Source organism: Rousettus aegyptiacus, unplaced genomic scaffold (assembly GCF_014176215.1).
Source record: "Rousettus aegyptiacus isolate mRouAeg1 unplaced genomic scaffold, mRouAeg1.p scaffold_m13_p_4, whole genome shotgun sequence".
Taxonomy (NCBI): Eukaryota; Metazoa; Chordata; class Mammalia; order Chiroptera; family Pteropodidae; genus Rousettus; species Rousettus aegyptiacus.
Window position 1 is genome coordinate 30,103,934 of NW_023416307.1, and position 25,946 is coordinate 30,129,879.

General features: G+C 39.4%; 1 protein-coding gene across 7 annotated transcripts in view; it reads right to left on the minus strand.

Moving 5' to 3' along the window:
- Positions 1 to 25,946, minus strand: part of MECOM (MDS1 and EVI1 complex locus) — a 523,206-nt gene that overhangs the window by 495,512 nt on the left and 1,748 nt on the right. Inside the window, exon 1 of one of the 7 annotated variants that reach the window (XM_016148131.2) lies at positions 15,338 to 15,683. The exons of the other annotated variants lie outside the window; for them this stretch is intronic. The gene's annotated coding sequence lies outside the window, so the exon portion shown is untranslated. Of the gene's footprint in view, positions 1 to 15,337; positions 15,684 to 25,946 lie in introns of those variants that run through there. 7 annotated transcript variants of the gene reach the window in all.

Here is a 25,946-nt window from a genome sequence, read left to right on the forward strand (position 1 = left end):
GTGACTTTGGGAAAGTTAATTAACCTCTGTGTCTCTGTTTTCTCATCTATAAAATGAGAGGAATAACAATGTCTAATAGAGCTATTTAGTGAGAATTAAGTTAGTTAATATATGTAAGAGCTTAGTACAGTACCTATTAGCTTATATTATTATTATTACTACCATAATTATTCTTAGTTTATAAACCATAGATTACTTCTCCTTGCTTGCTAAAGTAAATGCTCGCTCCATAGTATGGCATTCAACCCTCTGCCCTCAAACAACTTTTTCATCCTCTTCTCCCACTACTACCTGCCTTGTGCCATATGTTTAAAACAAAAGAGATGATCCATCATTATGTGAACATAGCCCACACTTTCTTGACTCAGTTCATACAATTTTCTCTGCATCACCCCGACACGTCTATCAAAAGTGGATCCATCTTTCAAGCCATCCTCAAATACTGTACATTTTCTTAGCTTGAATGTCCAAATATTAGTTGAATGTATAAAATTCAACATCTCTAGACAGTTTATGAACAGCGTCTAAACCTTTTATAATCTGTTTCAGCCACTTCACGTATACTAGCTGTCAATGTCCTTCAAAAGTAGCAACCAACATTGTGTGCAATACTCTGAATATCTTGACTCATCCAGAGTATAAAGGAGCAGGTCCTTTTCATAATTAATTTCTTTATTGCACCCTAATATAATGCCAGCCTTTTAAAAGCTAGCTGCATGATATGCCTAACTGATAAACAGCTTCTGTTTGACTAGTCTTCTCTTGAATCTGCTATCAAGCCTTCCCATAATTATGCTACTGATTTTTAAAAACTAAGTGAATAATTTTACATTTGTGTCTACTGAGTGGCACCTTGCAAGCCACAGGGCAAAGTTCCAATTTGACAAAATAATTTGGAACAAACTATGTTATCTTTTGCATTGGCTATATCTCCCAGTGAAGTCATCTGAAAAGCATTCAGTCTGCGTCATAGATACCGATGTGAAATAATATAGGAACAAGGACAGATTATTACCGCCATCAGCTAAAGAGTCTCCCCAGTTTGACAGATCCATAGACCTTGAGATATGGTTATTTCATCAGCTGTCTAACTCACCCAGCCCACTTTTATGACCTTATCCACAAAAAAATGAGACTTTATAAAACACTTTACTGAAACTAAAGTTTCCAATGTCTACACCATTCCCCTAGCAAGATGTCTTTATTTATTTATTTTTTTTGAGTAAGAGATTATTTTGCTGTGACAAACATATGTTGACTCCAAGTAATTACTATTTTCTAATGTGCCAAAACAATGCCTGGGTACAATTTTCACGGAAAATAAAAAAGAAATAGGAGACCAACAGGAAAGCCTCATAATTCAGTGACACAAAGAAGCAGCCCAGAAATCCCAACCAGTTTAAGATATTTATTCTGCTAAATTTAAGGTTCAGATGAACTTCTGCATACAAAGCAGCCACTCCTTAGTAGTTTATAACTGCCAAGTAGAAGAGCACACCTCCTAAAACCTTTAGACTTTCAAAGGTTCTTAATCCTATCCTTGGTTGACCTCCCAGATTATATCAGGTGAGCCATGCAGCAGACTTGGAAGAGTTAAGATGGTCTGGGCTCAGTCTCTTGAAATTTTAAAGAATCTTAGTCACGACAATTCCAGATTCCTCCCTCAAGACTCTATCCACCGACAAAGGCATTTCCCCGCTCCCACCATGATCCCGAGCAAACATGGACACCCTCTGAATAGAGCAAAATGTCTTGTGTGACCAGACCTAGCCTAACATGCTAGACAGTGATCTGTTCGTTTCTAAATAGACTGTAATCACTAGTCTCCAAAAATGGTCTGAACCACGAGCCCCAATAATCATGCCCTTGTGTGGTTCCCTCCCCTTGATTCTGGGCTAGCCCTATGACTTGTATTTGACCAATAGAGAATAAAAGGAGCGACACTGCTTGACTTCAACACTAGATTATAAGAAGCCTCACATCATGAAATCATCCTCCAACAATCTAACCTCCAGGCTATGAGAAGTCCAAGCCATATGGAGAAGCCCTATGAAGACGCTCCAGTCAAGAGCCACGGCTAAGATCTAACAGCCAGTAGCAGCAGCCTTTTGAATGAGCTATCTTGACTGTCCAGTTCAGTTATTTTCTAATGACATAAGTCCCAGCTAACATCTGATCACAACCACATGAGACCCCAACTGAGAACCACCTGGCTGAACTCAAGCAACACCTAGAACTGCAAGAAATAATAATAAACTTGTATTAAGCCACTAAGTTTTGGTTTGGTTTGTTACACACAAATAGATAACTGAAATTAGACCCAAAGGGAGACTGTGAGTGCTAGAATCTATTTTACTTGAGGCCTGGAAATATTGATGATGAACCCAAGGTCTTAAGGTCTGACAGCCTCAGATACTGGAGGACTATGATTGACTCCAAACTCTGGAATAAGGATTAGCCAGAGGAACTGAACTCTCTGGCACTGTGTCCTGGAGACCATTGGAGAATATCACACAATAGTAAAATCTTAGTTCAAATATACTCAACTGGAATCTCAATGAATCATAATCAGTTATATACAATATTTAACTTTTTAAAATTTAAAATGATTTCTTTCTCTAACTTTTGTGATCTGAATTGGATTGAAAGAACTACTCTTCAAATTTAAAAAAAAATCAATAGATGTTTATAATCATGGCTTCATAAAATATTTAAAATGCCATTCATTTGAAATTATTTCACACACAGTACAAGGTAATGAGTATGCAACTGGGATCAGAGGAGACATGGCCTCTGCTCCCATGGAGATTGGAACCCAGTATAAAAGACAGACTATAAACAAGTGAACAAATGGTTACAACTTCAGCATGAAGTACAATAATAAAAAGTCGATGGCAGAGGTAGAGGAAATTCTGATCAAGGAAGGCCTCTCTGGAGAAGAAATATTTAATCTGACTTCTGAATGGTAAGAAAAGGTCCAAAATACTTCATACAGGTTAAAATCTTAACAGTTAAAACTCTTCTATGTAATAGAAGATGAGACTGAGTTATATTTCATTCATTGGCTTGCCTATATTCTCAGAGCACTTAAAAATGTACTGCCATTTGAACTCATTTCTGAAATACCTTAAAGCCTCCTCCCACCTACCTACTGACTGACCTTCCTCTCACTCTTCCCTCAAAACCATCTCAATGCAAACTTCATAGTTTAGTTCTCATACTACACGCAGCCCTTGTATGTGGCCCTCATGCACACATTCGCCCAATTCATCTCCAGCAGCCCTCCCACACATGACTGACAGTGTTTGTCCCCTGCAATCATACACCGTGATCCCGAGAAAGAGCACCTTAACTTGCACACCACCTGAGCCTTGGCCCTCACCTGCTTCTAAAGAGAGAGGAATCTGACATCACAAGAAATCACTTATTTACTAGCTTAAATGATTTTCTGCTGCAGTTCTTTCTAAGAAATATATGGACTTTGATGACATCAGTTAGTCCAATAGGCAATGGAGAACTCACACATCTGCTTCAGCACAAATCAACACCTTCCTGACATTGAGACTAGGTTCCCTGGTGTGGTTGACATGGTTAGTTGCCTCCTCAACATTCACTTCATTCCTCTCCTTTTGTGCCACATGGGTGGGATTAACATCTGTGGCAGAGCTGCCTGGCCGATCACCAAAGATTCATGCTCCCTTCCACAGTGTGGAGTGGATGCTGGGAAGCAGATGCCCAGCCAAGGACCCCATTTCACACTTCTCTTGAACTGAGAGGGACCATATGACTGGTTCTCGCTGATGGAATGTGAATAGAAATGATATGTGTCATTTCTCAAGCAAAGCAGTTAAGAAGCAGATATGTCTTCCCCAAGATCTCTTTCCTTCTGCAGCAACTTTGGGAGCTCTGTGTTGAAGATGGAGGAACTCTAAGATATTTAGATACTAAGATCCCTGAATAACCTCTTGGAGGTGAACTAATCATTAGGATTAGGAGCATTTACATTAGTCTATCATATGACTGAGAAATAAATGTTCACTGTATTAAACCAGAGAGAATTTGGAATTCTTCTGCTATAGCTGCTACTTTTCCCATATTAATACATTATCCCTCCAAGCTCCAGGAATGGATTCTGGTTTGGTTCAGCAAAGGGCATGTATCCGAGATCTGAGTCAGTCAGCTCATAGTGGTCCTCAAGCCACAGAAGGGTCTTTAGAGGCAAGCCTATTGCCGAAGTCAGTCCAATAAAGGAAAGTTTATTTGTTTGTGAAGCTTTGGGAAAAAAAGAGCCTTCGCCCTTCTCTAGAATATGAATAAGAAAGCGTATAATAAAACATTTTGCAACAAACTGAGGATGAAACCAAGAGAGGAAAGAAGAGCAAATTGAATAACATATAGTAGTTCAAATGATGCCTGAAGCGTGATCTAGGTATAGTTTTTCAGTTTCATAAGCTAATATTTTTTTAATCCAGTTTAAATATGTTTCTCTTTATTAACAACTAATATTTTCCAGGTATACTCAACTAAACACAAAACTCCTATAATCAATGTCGGAAAAAAAAAAATAAATGAAAGCTAATTACAATATTAAAGATAATTCAGAGTTGACAAAACCCCAAGTACATACAGGATATATATATATAGTACATATAAAATACGTAATTGGTACCCCAATAAAATATTAATCAAAATTCACAAGGATTAATACCTATACAGTAATAGCCTGGATTGTGCTGCAGTAAAAAATAACCCCAAGAATCTCAGTGGCTTATAACAAAAGTTTATTTCTTACTACCGTTAGGTTATGTGTCTCATTCTAGGCTAACTGTGCATCAGCTCCGTCTCTCCTCCAGGCCCTAAGCTGCTAAAATAGCCTTTATCTGGAATATGCCAGCTTTCATAACAGATAGAAAAGGCAAAATACAGTGAGCCACATGTCGAATCTTAAAAACTTCTGTCTGTTCACATATATTGGTCAAATCAAGCCTGAAGTTACAAAACAGGGAAGTATAATTCTCTCCCAGGAAGAGGCAATGAATATTTACTGTGAACAATAGTTAAACATGCTATTCAATTTTTTAATTCAAAAAATTATTCAAATATTTTATTTGAACAATAAAAGTCTGCCATAAAACCTGAGGTTGATAAACCATACTCTACCAATTAAAAGAATACTTAAGACCCTAAAGAAAAATCAGGACCCAGCCTTATTATTCATTGGCCCACCAATCAGAATCTGAAAATAAGTTCATCCAAAATTCAAAAAATATCAGGAAACCAATAAATGATTATTAAAAAGACTTCTCCAAAACATTGTCTTTTACTATTCTAAAATGTTGATGATTACTACTGATGTGCTGGTCAGTAGAGGGCAGAACCAAAACGATATCAATGCGTTAATGGAATTCAAGAAGAAACCTATTCACAAGAGTATGTCCATCTCTCTGCGCTATTCTAATATTTGATTTTACTATTAAGAATTTTTATCTATAAAAGGAGGTGGTGACAGTAGCAGCTTTACAGAGGGTGTAGTACTGAAGAGGATGATTTTACTGAGTATTTCAAAGTACTAGACGCAGTACAAATATGATCTCATTGAGACATCACACCAGCCCTGTGAGGTAGGTGGTCTCATCTTTGCCATACAGAAGTGAAGTCAATGTTCCAGGTTGCAGAACTACTACTATAAAACCCTGAAACCTATATCTCCCATGAGTCAAAGTTTGCTAGACAAGAGACAGGATGTGACCTCATGAAAATTGTGAGGAGGTGATTCCAAGCTCATGTCACTCTCCTTCACCCAATCAATACAAGCCCTCAGAAAAAGCTCATACCACCCCCTCCCCGAGGGATAAATTTCAATATATTCTCTTACAGAGGCCATGAAGCTTTTGACTGATCTCCTGAAGCCCTAGCAGTGACACTCCAGGCAAGAAGAAGCTGCACTGAACAAGCAGACGTCTTTCCACGTAGGAGCCCTGCCTCCTGTAACACTAAAGGCCACCCGGATATCGGAATCAAGGAAAATGGAAGGGAAGGCAGAAAATGGAAGGAAATCTGTTCAGTAATCAAGAAAGCCTCATTTGGTGAAAACCTCAGGCCAGAGCAAGATTAAGGAGTCAGGAGGCCAGTGGCTGAGGTCTAAGGGGATGGGTTGGAGTCACAGTAGTGACAAGAAGCAGGAAAGCACTTGCAGTTATCTTAGGGCACGGTCGCTGAAAGAAAATTAATCAGTGTGCCTACCGCTCTCTATTTGCATAGGGCACAGATCTGTGTGAGTCAGCACTTCTGAGCGACTTTAACCCCATCGAGCCAACTCCTTCCTGATAAAGCTGCACCTTCTGTGCTCCTGTGCAGTGGGGAGATTTGGCACGTCACCAAAGGTTTTACTACATGTCTGCTGCCAGCCTTTCATTTCCCCTGCAAACTATTCCATGAGCTATATCTATACCCTGCAATTAGGGTCATTATCACAAGTGTTTTAGTCAGAGAAGCTAGAGGACCACGTTGATTGATTTAGTTCTAATGGGTACACCATTTTCAGCTAGCAAAGCTCTTTCCAGTATGTTATCTCATTTGAACCTCATGCCAATTGTGCAAAATAAGTATTCTCACTCCCACTTTTTAAGTGGGAAAACTGAGGTTGGGGCAGTTAACAGTTTACCCAAAGTCTCACAGCAAGTGGCAGAGGCAGAATTTGAATTTGGGTCTTCTGACAATATGACATTGCCCTTAGGAAAGAAATTCAAAAATAAAAGAGAACAGTGGTGAGAACAGGCAAAGAGTAATGCATTGGAATGGAGAAGAAAGTCCATATGACAGCTGTAAAATTATTTCAAGGAGAAATGAAGATAAATTGGAATTAAGCTCTCTTTTAATTATACATTTACCAGTGATCTGTCATTGAGAAAGAACTAATACATAGAGTATCAATTTTCAGTAAATATAAATGGCAAATAAGGCATTTAATGAATTGCAAATAACAGTGTTTCTAAAAGTAGTTATCAATCACGAGTAAGGGCCTTCCCATTTATTAATCATATATTTCATTTCAGCAAAGAATCTAACAGAATGGCTTAAAGAGAATACAAGGATGGTGCAGATGGTGACTGAGAAGGTAGGCATGAAAAATAAAACTTCTGCTTTATCCATTTCAAACATAAAGGGAAGACAAGGGAGAAGGAAAATATTTGTAAATGGGATTTTAAAATAGTCGGATAACTGATGAAATGTGAAGAAAACTGCAAATTCATCAACTCTAAAGTATATTCTTAAGCCAACTAACAACAACAACAAAAAGGAGTGAAAAGGAAAGAATCTTGGCCAGAAGTAAAGAGCAGTTGAGAGAAAAGACAAAAGAGAGTCACCGTGGTTAGAGAGAGAGCTCCAACAAATTCCAAGCCAAATTACCTTGGAGAGTGTGCCTATCGATTCACAGTCTCAGGTATTGTCCCTGGCCGGAATCTTATTCAAAACAAAGGTTAAAAAAAAAAAAAGTACTCTCATTCTGCTGACCTATCAAAAAAAAAAAAAAAAAAAAAAGAATCAGTAAGCCTCTTTGGTCAACTGACTGATTTTCATATCATTATCAGGTCTTAATAGTTTGTCCTGGATATGTTAGTAAAGCCACCATGCAAAGGATTTAGGGTGGTGTAAAATTATCAGGGGGCCATAAACCTAATAGCATCTTTCAAAGCTATTACAGAAAGCATGGTTCCAGAAAGAAATATCTGCAATCGTGAAGCTGGAAAAGAGAGGTAGAGCTGCAAAGGAGAGTAAGAAATGGCTACAAATCACTACTGTAATTAGCCAATCAAATTTAGCCTTTCTTTTCATTTTTAAATTACCAAATTATTTTATACACCTATATACCAGAGTGGAAATGTCTGCCACCAACTCCAAAGCAAACTGAATTGCCATTTTTCTCAGGAAATCTAATGATTTAACCTCTCATTCAAATAACATTGCATATTTATGAAGCCAGAGTCTAATTAAATTACATCAGTCATCAATCTAATTTTGCTAAACTTCCTCTTCACAGAACTGCTAATAGAGATGTGTGAATCCCCAAATATGAGCGTTTAAATATTGAACTCTTAGCACTGTGTTTTCTAAACAAACCCTCTTCTAAGCACACCTGGGTTGCTCCACCTTGCACATCCTCTCTCTCCCACACGCCTATGTTTTTCTTCCACAGCCTTGCCTCTGCCATCCTGTCTCCCACCTCACTACTCCCATAATCCAAATGGCAGAAAAGTGTGAATGAGCAAAAACCAATTTTGTTATTACTACCATTTCCTTCTGCTTACTCTCAAAACAGAAGCTGCATACGGGAGAAATAGGTCACATATAAAATTACTAAAAGAACCTTCATACAAAATCATTCACGAAACGGAAGCTTCATAAACATTAACTGAGGGCACCAGGACAGCGCTGGCCGGGCCTCGGGCCTCACCTCCAATGAGCTTAGAGTATCAGGCCTATCTTTTAGAACATAGCTTCCTATTTTATCTCAAAGACATGAAGAGAGCACTATAGCAGAAAGGATATTTATCAGTAAGAATGAAATTAATCATTTCTGCACAGTAAAAAAGATACCCCTCTACGAGAGACACTCCACTCCCATAAAATAAGTCACAAAACTTCCTCTAATTGCAACAGATATGTGCAGTCTGCTAGCTAAGAAATCTCTTCCCAGTTCCACCTCCCTCATATGGCCGGCCTGGAAAAATTACCCTCCGTTTCCTTATTTCAAGCCTCAGCTGCAGAATAAACCATTCTATTTTCTCTAGTTGACCACATAGCTTGCTGCAAACCTCCTCTTGCACTACAGCTTATAATGCTCTTAAAATACACAGATTATCTCAAATACTTGTGATTCTATAGTCCCACTCCTGAGGCTAGAAAATTATACTCTCAGTTCTGGCATTTTATTTTTTATATTCATCTTACACCGGCATTATAATCAAAATAAACATCTAAAAGCTCTTATAAAAACATGGCTTTAATCTCTCCTTTCAATGACTGAACCACCTTATCCCTTCGCACCTGGTTGAGGAAATTCTAAAAATTATAAAATGCAAGTGATCGTTTCGAAAGAAAAAAATAAAGAGGTAATTAGAATAATCATCATTGAAATAAGCCACAGAATCCAAACGAAATTCTTCAAAGGATTAGTGCAACACAATTAATAATTCCGAAACATACAACTTAAGCTAAAAGTGACAGAGGGCCCCTCAAGTGTCCAAAGATACACACAAGCACACATTTTACAAATACGCACTCACACCTTTTTACTGACTTAATTCCTTCCTGTCTTTTAGTAAAGCCTTCACCACAAATGCACACAACCGTGTGTTCCTGAACATGGTGTATTTTGGTGTCCATCCCACTGAGCTCAACGAAACCTCGAGAACCATCAGGCACATTGAGCAAGTGCACTCAGGTGCAACTAAACGTTCAACACCAAATGCGTTTATTTAATGAATCTTCCTGTAAATGGAAGTGAGTGACTGATAGCATTAAAACCAGCCAAGCATAAGGGTCACTGGCATTCAACATCCAAACTTCCTAAAATAAGCACGAGCACAACCTGAAATTGTACTCTTCTGCTTTTTAACATTTCTGGGTAGAGACTACTAATTTTTAACAAATCATTTTCTGTTTTCCCTGAATGCCTTCTCTAGAATTCCCAGTGCTCCCTTTGACAGAAGGATTTGTATCTGGGATCCTAAAAAACTAAAAGGCAAAAGCAACTAGCAATACTGAAGTGCTGTCTCCCAAAGCAGCTGCTGATTCTGTTTTTGTTTGGGTGTTTTTTGTTGTTCTTTAACCTGAAAAACATTATTGTCTCTTTAGAAATGACCACCAGGTTAAATTGGTCGAAAGATATCAGAGTTCCTGGACTCTCAAAAGATCATCCATTGTCTGTGATGAAGTCTCCCCAATATTGACCTTTCACACTAGTAATCTCTCGCCTATTGCTACTACAAAGGCCAGAAATCATAGGCAGAAAGCAAGTTCATGGAGTGAAGTGCTGAGAGAATATTCCCAATGTCCAACCTATGCCTGTAAAAACTAAAAAGAAGCCATACATTAAAAGATATTTAACCCTGGAAACACCAGAAGGGTAGCATGTGGGTCACCATGCTATCTCTGCTATCTCCCTAATTCTTTAATCAAAATAACCTTCTTCTTCCCAGTTTTTTATATCCAGGACTCACTGCTTTCCACTGCATGAGCCCCACCCCTCAGAGGTTATGATTTAATTGGTTTGTGATGGGTTCCAAGCATCCGTATATTTAAGTTCTCTAAGTGATTTTATGCAGCCATATTTAAGTCACTGTATCGTCTCTTCTCTACTGCCCTCTTTCAAAAAACAAAAAAAAAAAAACAAAAACAAACAAACAGAAAAGGACTAGATCTGAGAATTCATTAGCCCTCCCCTTATTTAAATCCCACAGATTATTCAACTATGCAGCTAGTCAGATACGCTGTTGCAAGGCCCAAGTGATTTGGATATTAAAACGAAGTTGCGGATGAGTAAACAGGACTTGGTTTCAGATGTTATGCACATTAGAAAGATTCAGAAATTTTAGCTTGCTTTCCTTGCCTTAAGAACACACTGAGAGCCTTGGGCAAGTTTACAGCCATAGGGCATTGCTTAGAAAATTGGAATCTGAACCCAGCACCATCCACTGGTAAATTTTAAGGTATAATTAGCTTGTGATTTCAGGCAATGAAGTAAAAAAGTCTCTCCTAAGCCATTCATTCAACAAAGATTTGTAGAGTTCCCTAAACAAAACTAAAAACATCAAATGATGGAAAATCATACTGCAGATAAACTCTGGGAAGAAAATGAAAGACAAAGAGATGATCAGCCCTTGTCATAAAGAAAAGATTACTCATATAAACTGCAGCAAAATCCTTTACTGAGTTGTATGAAATCATTTCTTTAAATTTAGGTATTCTCTATCCAAAATCATATTACCTTTTATGAGCTCTGGAATACTCAAGCAATATAATGTTCCACTTTTATTGCTGGATGAAAAAAAAAGGGAGCGGAGTGTTCAGATTAAGTTTTTGGGCTTTGGTGTAAAGCAGATCCATGCTGGATCCCAGCTCTGCACCTGGAACTGACAAATAACTAATATGTCACCAGTGCCCTCATCTCTAAACCAGGATAATAACATCCTCCACCTCACAGAGGCATGAGAACTAACCTCAATAGTGTATAAACACTAAATAATCCTGATTAGTACTATTACTTGTTGTTATAAATCATCTGTTTTGTAGATGAGACACAGGCTAAGGAGCTTATACATGACCACACAACTAGGTAGCAATAAAATCAAGACTTCAGACCAAATAATGTGGCTTCAGAGTCTACACTCTTAATCCCTCCCTAGCATTTTAATATTATATAATTTCTAGAGCTTTTCATAGCACTTTAAATTTACACAGCTCTTTATAGCTTATAAAGTTTACACATATGTCTTCTTATTTTAAAAATACTAGTCTGGAGGAAGGTAGTTATCGTTCCTATCTTATACTTGAGGATGTTGAGCTCAGAGGGTTAGTGCCCTGCTCAAGGCCACCAGGTGAATAAGTAGCAAAGTTGGGACTCAAACGATGTCCTGACTCACCTGGCAGCATCATCCACCAGAAAACATGTTCATGGTGCCCAAAATATACTGAACTTTTGAGATTATCATACCTAGGAATAAAATAAGAGCCTATCTTCAAGGTAGACAGGACTGAAATCACTGCAGAGAGCATTTTCCTCTTAGGATAGTGATTACTAATTGTCAAGTCTGCATATTAAGATGTTATGATGTGATCAGGCAAATCACACGGTGAATGTTATAAAGAAGCAAATGGTCTCATTTCACACACCCTGGAAGCCATCTACAAGTCCTGGCCAAAACCACAGGTTCACTTGGAAGGTTTCCTAAGGTGCAGCTCATTGTATTAGGTATCAGAGTATTTTCTTTTCTTGAGGGTAAAACCTTGGTGACTGAGATTACCATCACTCAAGGGCAGAAAGAGAGATCTGATATACAGATCACGAGGCCCTTTGAAAGCCCTAGATGCATATTTTTTACCTTGACATTTCCCATCCTCTTCAGATCCATCTACCCAGTATTTTTAGGTCAAAGAAACAAAGATACGATGTTGCTTCCTGGGTCAAATGACATCTATGCTGGTGTTTTAATATTGCGACATTATCAACGGGATGCTTAAATCACAAGCACTTTATGCATTTAGGCAAATGGGGAGTTTGCTCAGGATTTCAAACTGTGCCCAGCAATGATAATGTTGAATGCACTGATTTCTGTGCCAAGCCTAGTGTCTGGAACATTGGCTTAGACACATACACACAACACAGCGAGATGGTTGGCAAAGAGAACTGGAAGAGAGGGTAATGCTTTTTATTCTTATTTCTCTTTTACGAACAACAAAATCACATGCTGGCCTGAGATACAAACTCATGTCAGCCTTTGGGCAGCACCATCTTCTACTGGATAAAAACTGAGCCTCAAAGCAAGATGCACCTTTCGAAAGCACACAGACTTCAGTTTGGGCATTTTGATCAGATCTTTGTTCTAAGACAGACTTATAAGTGGCAAGGAGTTGAAGAAAACACTTTGAGATCTTCAAAAAGAGAGCTTCTCCTTGAACTGTGACAGGAAAGTTTAGGTTGCTCCAACTACACAAGGGATAAAATACACTGAAACTGATGAGCATGGGAACAGTAACTTGACATCTGCAGGCCCAAGGTTATGGGGTATACACCTCAAGTACATCCTGCATCTTACAAGGCCATTGCAATTATCATTTCTCTGATGAGTGGACCTTTTGGGAAATGTTCAATTGCCCATCTAATATACAAATGTCCTTCATACTAAGCATTTGAAGGCTCAGAAGATGATTACTTAGAAACATGCCTTAAAATTCATTAAACGCATGCAAACTTTTAACCCTCAAATTTGAAACATATTTTTTCTCAGCTTAGAGGGATATGGGTCAAAGAATTTTTTTGCAAGAATAGATGTACAGTGAAGGTATGCCATTGGTCACATACTACCATCCAGATCATAGTGATTCATCTTGAATAGACCTGTCACCCTCGCTCTTGTACTTACCCCACTGTACTGAAACTCTCTGTTCACACATCTCTCTCTCCCACTAGCCTATAAGTTCCTCAAAAGCAGGAAACATTTTATTTCTCTTTGTATAATCAGTGCCCAACACAGTGATTGGCTTGGACTGTTGAGTATATATTCAATAAATATTGGATAACTGGACTGAATTATGAGTCCAGAAACCTAATAGGCTCCTCTGATGTGATCCTGACACTAACTTAGTATTTACAGATGAAACACAAAACTCTCTCCATCTTTAAAGGAAGGTACACACACACCTTTGTTCTGGCTCCTATGTTGTGGAGACAGCTAGCTAAATGTACATGTGGTATATATAAATGCATTCGACAAATGAAATAAAATATAATACTTGTACACTTTTTCTGCTTCTGCCCTAGGTAAGAGAATGAAGCAAGTTGAATATGCCTGCCATTCCCTAAGTTTCATTGTGCCACACTTCAAACATTTAATAAATATTCTCCTCATTTAGCTCTGTTTCAAATGGCACCTTCGTAGAGAGGTCTTCTCTGACCATCCTTCTAAAATAAGGCCCCTGGATGCTCTCTTGCAAGTTATCCTGCTTTATCTTCTACATACTACCAGTCAACATCTGAAAGCATATGAACATATGCATTTATTTCCCCGAGAATGGGAACTCCATGTAAGCAAGGGCTTTGTCTGTGTGTGTCGCTGCCTAACCTTCATCTAGAATTGTAGTCGCTTGATAAAGAGCTGTTGAATGAATGAATGGGTGATACTCACCAAGTAACTATTTATAAAGGACCTGGTTTTATTCTCAAGTATCTTGAATGAAAACCATATCAACATTAACGCACAAGTAATTTAGTGAGGCAGGCAATGACCCGCACATCTGACAGGTATTAAGAGAAATGAACTATATGGTATTATTTTCAGATGGGAGACCCCAAACACTTGGAATGGCACTGCGGTTTGTTGAGTGTGTAGCTTCACAATGCTGACAACGTATTTGAAGAAGAGTCAGGCATAGGATTCAGTATTCCAAGCTCATAAAACCATTTTGTAGGCATTGATAGCCAGCAACGGGCACATGGCAAACTTTGTCTCAATTAATAAACCATTGTCAGGAGTATATGTATGTCTGTCAAATGCTGATGCTCAATATTTTCAGGAAAGTGAGTGCTTCTGGGGTTTCATTCATCATTCCTTATATATACTAGGCACTCAATAACTGTTTATTGACTCAATTTGATTGATCTCATTGAAAATATACTTTGAAAATGTTAACAAGAGTAATGCCCCATGGAACAACCTTTATGCATCCACAAAAAAAATATACATAAATTTGGAAAAAATACTGTACTCTAAGGAATCAAAATCACAAAGTAAATTAATTCTTTAAAAGATTTATATGACTAAATTTTTAACTCCTTGAATGGTGCCTTTTCAAATGCAATCTAAAATGTCTAGTGTGTTCTTAATCTAATATAATCCAATGAGCTTTAATAAGCAATGTTGTTCCCACTAGAATCAAAACCCAGTCGTTCCATTTTTGTAAACTTTTGTGTAAAGGAATAAGCTGAACTAATTTTTTATATTTAATCAACAACATCATTGCCAAAGGAAACCACTTTTCAGAAGTCTCTCTATCCTGGTTTATAACTTATAATCAAAAACTGGAATTTTGCATCTGATGGGCTTTAGCATGTAACATTATACTGTCATATCCTTGATGTTATAGTTAAAAGTACAGATAGTTTCCATTATAAAAATTTTCCCTTAGTCTGGTTACCCAGTGAAAAACATTTTCTTTTAAAAATGGTCTTTCCAATTCATAGGTTAGAAATTATTGTGGGTAATTTTTTAAAAGAACATCGAAACATTTTTGATTGGCTTTAGATAACCTTCTGCATTTATCTTGTCACATCAAATAGCTTAAGGTGTATATGGGGGCTAGGATAGTTTGATAATAATGTACCAGGCAAACAAAGAAATCACATTTAGGAAAAAAAAAAAACAAAAAAACAAAAATTGAGAAGTGAAACCCCAACAACTTACTTATCCTTATCCAGTTAGGGCTATATGAATTGATTTCACCTGCAGCCTGTTCTACAGTAGGAGAAAATAGAAAGGGGTCATAAATATGAGGCCCAGAACAATCCAGTAAGCTTGAATATCACAGATATATCACAGCAGACCTTACAAAGATATACCTTAGCTCTGGACTTCGACCCTTGGTCCTCCAGGGGGTAAAGATGCTTGGAAATCTGATCTGTCCTGACAGAGTGAGGCAACCCTCTACGACCTTCCCAAAGCCCTGCTGTGCCCGGTGCTCAGAGGCCAGCACACTTCACCCTGAACTGTGAGCTTCCTTTAATTGTACACTTCACTTTCATTTTCCCTTAGAGTCCTGGTTCCGGGAACTTCTCTCTCTGTTCTGAAAACTGAAAACTACCCAAATGTCATCCATGGGGGACTGGTTCAATAAAATGTGTTACATCCAAACAATGGAAGATCTGCTGCCTATCAAAGAATGGGTTAGATTGTTCTGTACTGATGGTGGAGTGGGGGGAGGGGATGCAGGGGGGTGCGGGGGGGGGGGAGTGCAGGGGGGGAGGTCTGAGGTATATTACTAATTTTTTAAAAAGAAAAAAGCAAGTACTTTAAAAAGTTACAAAGCTGTATACATGTATTTACCAATAGATGCATGGGAGAAACTTTGCAGAACTTTAAATAATGAATAGTCGTCATCTGCAGGCAGAGTGTGACGAAAGAGAAAGGACTACAAAGAACTTTCATTTTCTATGTGATAATTCTTGCAGTTTTTAAATTGTTAGAACAAGTGTGTATGAATTTTGTAATCAGAAAAAAATCACGTTTCCAAAATAATGAAAAAAAGATTGATAAAGACTTCAAGGCATTATATAAATAACATACTAGAATAAATCAAGTTTGAACATATGAATGAACCTCTACAATACCTATAACTTGAATTCAGCCCAGGAACCACCGAAATTGTATGAAAATTTTTATACATATTTGCATTTTCTGGAGAGGGGCTCCCTACCTTTCATCAGATCCTTGCAGGCATCCAAGACCCAAAAAGAAGGTCACAAACCATGACCCTAGCAGAAACCAAGACAGTTGTCTTATCGCTCCATTCATTTTTATTATCATTTCATCATGAAACACTTTAATACTATCTAATTCTATAGTTCCTGCCAAAGATAAAGTCTACAACGAACACCAAAATATAAAAGCCATGGTTCTTAGTCTCTGCCCTCATTTAAAGTAGCTCCCAATGCCTTAAGAGCAGTTCTAAGAGCAGAATAAGAAGTCACACCAGGCTGGTCTTGGGGACAGAAAACTCCTAATGGCACTGAAAGCCTGTAATCACTCAGGGCTTGAGGACCTTTGTCCAAGGCACAAATAGCCCTGTTTTTTCCATAGAAATGAGAGATTTGTGAAATGCGGGCATGGGTAGGAGGAGTGCAGTGTGCAGGAGGAAGAAGTCATGGCTGCATTTGAATTGAGATGACCCCATTAGGTGAGTGGGATTAATTTAATCAGTAAAACAAGATTCAATGCAACATCATTATCTGTCAGCCTTAAACTGTTTAAAAGAGTCTTTAATTAAATGGATGTTATGACATACAGCAAAATTCTTCTCACTATGCTATGTCAATATAGCATAAATTGGGGTTAGAATTTATGTAAAAACTTGGCTTCTGATGACTTTTGTGAAGCTGACTACTCCCAAATTTCTGGGAATTACATGAGTCGACCACTTCACCAGCCCTACCTTGACTCCACTGACAGTCTCCAGAGTCAGGTCCCTTACAGTTTCCATAAACTTTAAGGTCAAATGTAAATCAATAACAATTTGTAATTTAAGCAAAGAGGCATGGGTTATACCTGCACTGGCAAAATGAGGAGCATTATTGGTGAAAATCAGGAATAATACTCTACTTTCCAAATATGCTTTCCAGGTGGTTTATCACTGTCAAAATAGGCCAATTGTGGATTTAGTGTGCAATTAAAGTGTCAGATATTCCAGAGTTCTAGTGCTGACATTACCTGACTGTGCAGGTTTTAAAGGCAAAGAAAGAAATTGAAGGGTTCACATAATCCACCTAAACCCATCAGTAACCACCATCACCTAATTGTACTGATATCTGCCATATGCAAAGCATAGTACCAGGCACTATACAAAACAAAAATGGGCTCTCCAGGAGTTTTACGGTTAGCTATAAAATTAAGATATATATCAAAGATACATAACTAAATATCAAAATAATAGTAGGTAAAAATAATTCCATACTATTGAAATGAAAAGACAGAGAAATGATGTCTCCAGGATTGATAAGAATGAACTTCATGATGAAGTAAGGTTTAAACTAAATATTAAAGGAGTTTGATTTTTGATGGTAAAAGTAATGTAAGGGTATATTTACAGACTATGGCAACACTGTGGCCAAAAGTTGGGAGATGGAAACACAAGCCTAGGCTGGCAAGAGAGTGAGAAGAGCAGACGGAGTAAACAAGTTAGACTAAATGAACCAGCCTTGAGTAGGGAGAAAAATAAGCCTGAAATGTTAATAAAATAATAGCGAACATGCATTGAGTTAAGGCGCTTTAAATGCATTAGTTCATCAGATCCTCGGTGAGGTATCTTTAGTCTATAAGCAAGGAAACAGAGGCACACAGAGATTAAGTGGCTTGCCTTCATTTCACCCAGCTAGTAAATGGAACCAAGATTCGAATCTAGGCAAATCTAACTCAGAATGTGGGCTCAGAATCACCATATTTTTTGACTCAAGAGTGGGAGGCCCCCAAAGGCCAGGCTAAGGAATTTGGGCTTTAGCCTCAGGTGTAAAAATTGGGAGCTAGGTACCTGAAAACCCACTGATAATGTTTATAAGCATGGCTCATCACCATTCTAAGTCCTCCTCTACAAGCACTGTATTATCTGATGATTTCTCCAAAAGTAACAAGTAATTGCTGATCATTTTCTTGACTATAATACCGATTTAGTATATGTGCTGCCAAAGTGAGCATTATATAGTACTGACTTAGATATTTATAAAGTTCTTACTTCAGACTTTATTGGCAGTGTTCATTGAATTGGTATTCCATCACCACACCTTTCCCTTTTAGTCTTTAGTACTTAATTTTACCTGTTATTCACCTACTAATTCTGCTAGAAATACAGCTCGTAATAGTAAACAGAACAACACATGTTTATTTTCAAATGTTCCCTGAACATATATAACCTTCTTGCAAGGAGAGTCACCCTTGTCAAATAACACATTCATCCCTTAAAAACCAATTTCTCCATCTTAGGTTTATGTCTTAAAAATCAGTTGGGTGCTTTAGTTACAGATGTACAGGACATGACATCTGGACCCTCCTAGGGGGCAGGGACAAACTCTTCCTCTGTTATACCCACAGTAGCCAAATGACTTCTTCTCCCACTGTGGAAAACCACAGAAAACTGTCTCCTAATGATTTACTGCCCAACCCCCAGCCCACAAATCAAAGAATTGGGTTGAGTAAAAAATCGGAAAGAATGGTGGCCAGTGGCTACATGAGGGGAGTGAGTTTTCAGTTTATTTTCTTAAATCAATTAATGATGAAGCGGCATGGAGGGAAAGAAAGACACAACATGGCTGTGAAAGACTTTTTTCCAGATAAATGGCCAGATATCAGATTCTGTAATAAGTACTTCCACCTATCAAAACACACACACTCACAGACACACGCACTAACTTTGGGGTTGAGGAGAGGATACAGATCTTAAAAATACAAGGTGATACTCAGGAAGGCTTGTGGATATCGTAAAATATTGAAACTTTGAAGGACCTTTCAAACTCATCTCACCTAGACATCGCAAACCCAGGGTCCCTGAACTGTACATGACAGAGGTGTTTGGCTGGGCCTGCAGAATGTTGTTTGTTGTTGCTGTTGTCTTTTAAATTGAGTCAAATTTTAAAGTAGAGAAAAGTCACAGGACAATCCAGATATGCGACTTCTCTTACAAAGTGGAGGACCTAGCAGCACTGGGCCCTTTTGCCCAATGGTAGCAGGGAACTGGACCGAGAAGCAGCTGCCACTTTTAGGGAAGGCTTGAACTCTCAATTTGCCACAGTCCCCACCACTTTCTCTTCTGGAATATGAAGACTGGGTATCAAAAGTTCACACAAAAATCAGAGAGAATTTAGTGTTTATACTCACCTCTCCTAATCATTTATTGTACCTGCCAATTCCTATAACCATTTGAGTTTACAAGTTTTATTCTAGTTCAGTCCCCTCATTTTGAGAACAATTCAACAAGGGTAGTAAAGTGACTTACAAAACTTATTTCATAAAAATTTACATACACAAGGATTCATAGCCTAATGACAACTAGAGAGTATGCACAACTAACTTTAAGCTGTTTGCATACAATGCCAAAGTTGAAATTTCAATCACTTTATATAGTTTCCCCTCCTCCCAAAAAAAGGGCGAAGATTCTCAAGTTTTCAGAATAAATTTAGTCTATTTTGGCTTGGTATAGACAGTTTTTAATATGCCTAAATTTCCGATATGACTTTTGTTTATCCTGAGGGCATGATTTATTGAGAAGACACACAAAATAATTTATACATGCAAATAGCTCTAAAACTAAATGGGTAAAAACAACGGAGAGAATAAAAATGTTTTAAAAATTCCTCTTTAGAATATTTAACTGATATATCAGCAGGGAAGTGACTAAGATTTATTGAGGGATCACCTGTGACTTAGATACTTTTCATACAGCTACCCCCATTTAAACCTTAGAGCAGCTCAAGAAAGCTAGTATTATTACTTCTACTTTATTAGAAAAGATACTGGGGCTCAGAAGCTTTCAATATCTTAAAGATGACCCAGCTATTCAATCAGGGACCACGCCCAGATTCAAAAACTGACGAGCGCATTTGTAATATCCATGAGAGCAAAGATTATGGCTTGTCCATGCTCACAAAATGATCTCACTGATATTTGTTTCATTAGCCTGCCCATTGCCAAAGCCCCCTAAGTGCTGTGTCTATGGTCTTTTATAAATGCCATAATCTAAACAACTCTAATATACAAAAATAATTCCTTTAGTCTGGTCCTTGAACAGGTTAAGAAAGCTTTGGTTCTTCCTATGACATAGACAGTGACCCCTAAGCAGGTGTCTACTAAGAGAATTAATAAAATCTCTTTTCTAAATAAAATTCTCCTTTAGAATTGTTATAAAACTTTGTAGTCAAGGATTTGGCTGATATACAAGCCAAAAACAAGTTTGCTAATGAATAAGAATAATAATTAAAATCAAAATAAGTAATTCAAGAATGAGAGCTTTTGAAGAGTCAGGAATTTGATGAAAAATTCACTTGCTTTTTTTTCTTTCTATAATGAAACAGTTCTTTAACCACAAAACAGCTTTTATAATAATGCAGAAGAGTATGGTTCCAAGTAAAACACTCCCCCCATTTTAATCATGGCTATTATTTTTGAAAATGAAAATGGCTGAGGTCATTGTAATCTATTTTAGGTTTTTGCATGGGTTGGTGGTATTTTTTTCTTGGCTTTGAGTTCTCCACATTACCAGCTAAACATTATGGGTTTTGCTATGTTCCCTTTCAAATCCCATTCTTTTTAATAATGTTGTACTTTATACACATAAATTAGAGTGAATTCCACTTTCTCTCCTAACAACTCCATATGGAGTCCACACTTTCAAGAGGACTAGAACTTGCCCTTTTTTTTTTTTAATTGTGTGTACTTAGAACAAGTATGTTCCTATCTGCATAAAAATGCCATGGATATTCAAATGCTGAGAGATTAGAAAAAACAGGATTCATGTAGTCCTTTTCAAAACCAAACCGAAATATGAGAATAACATCTGTGTATCTACCCCTTCCAACTTACAAAGACAGACATAGATAAAGAAAAAAATGCCCAAAAATAAAACTCCATCTAAGAAGAAGTCTATACCTATAAATAAATACCTGTAGACTAGAGGAGTCTACAGATATCCAGTTAGGACACATCAGTGAAGTTCTCTGTCCCCTCCCCTGTAAGACACAGTAGGCAAAATTATCATATTTCTAAAAACACTATAGCTACATAGTCAGGCCTCCCTTTAGATGTGATTAATATTTCACTGACTTTCTTAACTTAGCTTAGTTTTTTATTATAATTCACTAGACACATCATACAGAACAGCCCAAGATCCTTCTAAATAGCACCAATCCAGCTACACATGACAGAATGATTTTTTGCAAAGCATACATATTGTGAAGGTTTGCCTATTAAAATGCCTTGCACTGTTTGTTTGTTTATTTTTTAAAACATCAGCTTGCAAGGCCAATGTAATAAGATGCTGCAGCTTTTATGAAAGGTGAAATAATTTTAAACACAGACACACAATGAGTTTATTTATTTAGAAACTTGTTAAAGAGAGTCTGGGAATTCAAATATTCAATGTTGACATTGTACAGAACTGGCCAGGAGCCAAAACTCAGTCTCCAGAGGGACCCATTGGACAAGGAATTCAGGCCTTTCTCTCCTCCCACTTGAGCTAAATAGGTAGAGGCCATTAGTTATACCCACAGCAATATCTGAATCGCACTCAAATAAGCCGCCCTAGCCAGGGCACTTCAAAGGAGGGCAAGTGTGTTTAGCATTTTAGTGCTGAACTACAGCAATATGTCACACTTTTAAAAGAGTTTTGTATACAGTGTCTTCCCTATGTAGAAATATCGCTGAAGTTTCTTATATGGCATGTAAGCAAAGGTAATTAACAAGGATTATACTTTTTTCATTTACGGGTGGAGGAAAATAATATCAATCTGTGTGTGAACTGAGGATATCGGAGAAGCACACTGCTCCTCCCGTTCTCCCTCTCCTGTTTTCTGTTCTGTTTATCCCTTTTTATCCTCTTCCTCACACTTGTTCTCACTACACAGCCAATTTCCTTGAGAAATTCCCTGGTAAACTCGGAAGGCCAGAAAAGTGCGAAGGGGAAAAATCTAATTTTAGAAAGAGGGCCGTGGCAAAAGGAGTGCGGAGGGAAAGAATAGTTCATACTGGGCAGCCCAGCTGAAAAGAAAAGCAGCCCTCACAGACCTTTTTAGAAAGTGCTCAGAGCAGCGGCTTCCAGCCGAGGTGGGGTTCACTAGCACTCCACCACTCCGGAAAAATACGCCTGACATACTTGTTGTGTGACGGTCTCACCATCTCTCCCCAGCCTCTCTCACTCCCCTACCCAACCAGGCTAGCCTGCCCTGAGGGAAGAGTGGATGGATGAGGGGTGCCTGCCTTCCGCACTTGAGTGTGTCCCTGAACCCCGGACTTGTGTGTGAGTGCGTGTGTGTGCATGTGTGTACGCGGTCAAGGCAAACCCTCTCCGAGGGAGAAGCGCGCCGGGGACGCAGCACTTCTGAGGCTAGAAAAGGAAGAGGAGATTTGGCTTCTGCTTGGAAGTCAGGAGCGAGCAGCTAGCTGGAGGAGGGAGGTGTGCTCCCCCGACCCCCATTCCCGACCTGGGTGAGCTCTGCCTTCCTGTTCACTAGGGCCTTCCCAGCTCCACCCCTACTCCTCATCAGGGCCCACTTTCCCTGCAGAAGGCGGCTTTGAGATGAGGGGTGGGAATGGTGTACCCAGCTCTTGGGAGTAGGACTCTGCCAGGCGCTGAGTACCTTGGGAACAGGGTAAGAGCTTTTGGCCAGGAGATGACAAGTCAAGTTTCTCCACTTCAGGGCGCGCTTCCAGCAGAGACAAAGAGGAGGAGGTGCGGGGAGAGAGGGCACCCAGCCGGGCGTGCCGAGGGCAACAAGTCGTAGCTCCCCTGCCTTCCTCTGCCTTCTCTGCCCGGGGAAGACAGAGCCAGGCGTCCTCAGCTGTCGTCTTCCTGCCCCAGGCCACATCTGCGGCCCCGGATAACCTGGCCCCAACTTCCAAAACTGAAATAAAATAAACTCCAAACTACGATGGGTTTAAAGGGAAACTGTATACCGAATTATTACCTTCAACTTCACAGAAAACAAGAAAGCAAAATTTTCATGAAATGAAGCATTAATTTCTGTTTCATAAGCAACCTACATGTTGAATGTCTGTCCACTGACGAGGCCAGGCCTGGATTGTAGAGAGAGGCCTCCCTCCGCTCAGAAAGCATGAGAGCTGGGCTACCCCGCAAAAGGCACACTCACATGCACACCGTGGCCAAGACCTGCGACAAGTCACTCTTTACAAATAAAAACCCGAAAAAGGAGCCTTTCTTTCCATCCTTCCTGCCTGTGCAGCTAATGAACCGTCCTCTTCCACAGTGTTGAGGATGGGGGAGGAGGGGGTGAAAAGCGTTATTAACCTTCCCCTAAACACAATTTTTCTTTTTGGCGAACACATGGAAATGCTGCAGGAAGACTACACTCCAAGTGCCAAATGCAATAAAGAAGTCCTAAGCCAGGGTAATGGTCAAGTAATGGCAAATAAACCGCCTTCCTAGAAGGGGCCTCTGCCTCCATCCAATGTTTTTCCTCCTCAAAAGTAGTCTGAAATAAACAATTTTTTAAACAAAGCTCTGTGTTTTAATCTGGGTTTTTTTTTGGGGGGGGGAGTTAAGGATGAAGGAAAACGTGAGTAGGCAAGATATATGAAGAGTGCAGGCTGAAACCTTTATTATCTTATTGGGCTGCTAAGGTGAGTTGTTTAAGTACAGGATGGAGGGTCGTCATCTACCTTACTTTTGAGCCTCTTTTTAAACCGAGAACAAGTGCACAAGTAACAAGTGCCCCCCTGGCTGGGGTCTTGCTAATCACATCGTCTTCTGAGTCTTTACGAGTCTTCTGGGGGGCTAGTAGCTAAGGGGGTTACTGGTTGCAACTCGTTCATTGCTGTAATCGAAACCCTACCGGGTATCACTTTAGAGAAGTGGGGTGGGGGTGGGGGTTCCTTTGGTGTATCAGGCTCTAAACAAACTGGGCAGATCCAACCTCACTTCTTTCCCATTGCCAGGAGAAAAACAGTTGCAACTGGCATTTCTGGCACGGCCCAGGTGCTATTTTAGTTGCCCCCAAAAACAACGGCTGGGAGCCTCCCGGAGCTGTCAGAGTCTGCTTGGATTTTATTTTTCTTTTTGTAAAGATGGGAATAAAAACCAAGGGCTTTAGACAATACAAATGTCAATCCTCTTGCTTTTCCCTTATTTTTTAATCAATTAAATGGCTTACTTCTCCCAAATGATTGCAACGAATTTAGCTTTCAACTAACGTTTAAAAACAACAAGCCCTATAAGTTGTTAAATGGGTTATGCACTCATTCTGGGTTTAACTTCAGTGGGTACTTTCAGGGTCTGTGGTCCCTGGTCTTGGTCGATAGGATCCTATACCGTAGCCAAGAACGCGACAGGACTTGGCCACCAGAGAAATGTATAGAAAACAAAAAAGAATAACAAGCAATCGAGAAAACTGTTTCCTTGCGATTTGTTTTCACTGCAATATTTACTTTTGTAACGATAAAGGTAGGTTTGTTTTTTAAAGTAAGCTGGTCACATCGCCTCTTCCTAATCCCAGAAAAATAGAGAAACCGGTGCAGACAGAGCAGCGAAGTTTTCGTTGGATTGCACAGTAGGGGTCACCACCACGCGCTAGGAAGCTCGCGCACCACGCGGGGGAAGGAACCAGCGCTTCGAAATACAAAAACGCGTCGTTTTGATACGATGTCCTTTATTACCCAGACTGTAACCGAAGAATTGTATAAAACAGCTGTTCTGTCTGAGAAAGGTAGCCGCGGTGGCAACAGCTGGAACGGTCCGAGAGGGAACCTAAGGCTTAGCAAGGAAAGTTTGTAAGAGTTCGTATCTGGTTATCAGAATGCGGCAGGGCATCCTTAGAGACATTATAAACAAAATAAATAGGTCTCCCACTGGATGAATGTCAACTATCACCAGATCGGAAAGAGGCTTGGTTTCTGGATGGTGAATGAGCTGTGCGTGCGGGAATGTTTTCACATGGCAATATACAACTTGACAATTAAAATTGTTGAAAAGGTTACTTAAGAAAATTGGAAGAATTTTGTGTTCTGCTTTCACTTCGGCGGATACCCGGCAAACAGGCGCGCGAAGCTCTAGGCTTTCATTTCACAACTTACGCAGGATTGAAATAGGCTCCCTACCCGCCCGCGTCGCCCTAACTGCCCCCACCCCCCGCAACACACACACACACACACACACACACACACACACACACACACACACACACACACCCCTAACCTTTAGTCGCAATGGAAGCCCCCAGGCCTGAAGCATATGTACATTTATTCCTCCTCAGATGAAAATAAAGACACCGGCTTCGTTTAAAAGCAGACAAGAAAAACAGGAGTTCCACCGGCGCGCTTTGACACTGTTGCAGCTAAGTGAAATGAACAATATCCAAAAGAGAAACAGACAGACCGAAGACCCAAAGAGCTCTGTATTTAGGTTGATGCCTGAGAACAGGGCGCAAGGAAGCGTACTGGGGAGGGAGTGAGTGCTTGGGTGAGGACTGGTCGAAACACTGGAAAGGAGCCTACGGCGACAGCATCACGCTGGGGTAGACCGCGCACTCCCACCGCCAAAGAAACGGATTGGGCCGGCGGGAACAGGAGGCTGCCTTCCGCGCGGCTGCTGGGGGGACACTGAAGGCTGCAAGGCGTGGGGAGTACTCGGTTTTAATATGCAAGGAAGGGGTGGGGGAGACTAGGAATGTCACTGGGGAGAAGCGTCCCACTCCCCCCACCTCTTATCTCTCTGGTCCACATCAAAACAATTAAAAGTTC